Below are 1,372 nucleotides of genomic sequence, written 5' to 3' on the forward strand. Positions count from 1 at the left end.
TGCCGGTGCCCGTCCCCCGGGCTGGGCTCTCCGTGCCCGGCAGAGAGGTCGGCCGCTCCCTGGCACGCCGCTCGCTCTGCGGTGCTGGCTCTCCATACGTAACTCGGGAATAAACGCGAATGTCCTTGCTGAACGGTTACGGGAGGGAGGCTTGAAAAGCGACCGGGCATCTCAGCCTCCGTCCTCGAAAGGAGGCTCTTGGGCGAGTACGTTCCCCAGCACGGCTTAACAGCGCTGCCGCGGCGATCGATCGCCTGTGGTTTTTGTCTTGGCCGAAATTCGAAGTCAAGCCTGTTGGGGCGATCAGCTCTCGTGAAGTTTCTGTGGCAATAACTGCCTGAAGGTATTATTGAAGCTCATTTGTGAAGTGTGTACAGGAAGGGTAGGAATTGAAATACATTTCAGTGTTTCTGTACTTGCTTCAGAGGCTAGAGCTTCAGAAAGATACTTTTGGAATCAAAATAACTCAGGATTTGAGTGTCTCAATCCAGGTCCTGAGCTGTTTCAGGAAGACCGGATTGCTTTGCAATGGGAAGTGGTTTCTGGGAATAATTTTGTAAAGCCTATGCAGAAGAAGCATGTGCAATTAAGAAAAACTTCAAATAACGTAAATATGGCTCCCGAAACCCTTGTCCAGCTTTTACAAAAACCTGTCGGTCTAGCATTTTCTCAAAATTATTTTAGTAGAGCCCTGTGCGTTCACATGCGTGCACCAAAAATCCAGCTTACAGCTGAGCACCTCTTTGTTTACCACTTTTAAATTAAAACAGGTTTGCTTTTAAAAGTTCTTGCAGCTTCCTGACATGTGATGGGGAATGCGGTTCGGGAAGCTTCAGTATTTTGTAATAAAAAATCAACTCGATATTAACTCAGTATTGAAGAGGCTGTTACTTTTTTTTCCCTTCCGCCTATCCAATGGGAAGAAGTGCTAAGCAATATCAAAGGTTTCACTACAGCAGTGCGATTTTTAATTATTCATGTGTGTCTTCAGAGCATGATCTGACAGAAGTTTACTACTGTTCATATAGGTCTAAGCTTAGAGCTTAAACTAAATTAGCCATACTTGGTGGACTATCTCAGCAGGAGAATTAGATCTGTACTAGTTTATCCACACATGTATTTTCCAAAAAATCGAGCATTAATTTTACTGAGATGTGGTTTCAGCCACACTGAGGTGTTTGTTAATGCTTAAAACTGTTCACTCAAATATTGTTCGCTTGTAAGTGCAAAAAACAGCTGAAAACTTTCCAAGCTAAATGCAAAACATGGTAAGATTCGATCAAGGGTGAAATTTTATCTCCATTGAAGCAACAAGATTTTTTCCAAGGGGAGGGCAAGGTCTCATCTTTTGGCGCTCATTGGAAGATGTCAA

The sequence above is a fragment of the Pygoscelis adeliae genome, unplaced genomic scaffold (assembly GCF_000699105.1).
Source record: "Pygoscelis adeliae isolate BGI_AS28 unplaced genomic scaffold, ASM69910v1 Scaffold387, whole genome shotgun sequence".
NCBI classification, from domain to species: domain Eukaryota; kingdom Metazoa; phylum Chordata; class Aves; order Sphenisciformes; family Spheniscidae; genus Pygoscelis; species Pygoscelis adeliae.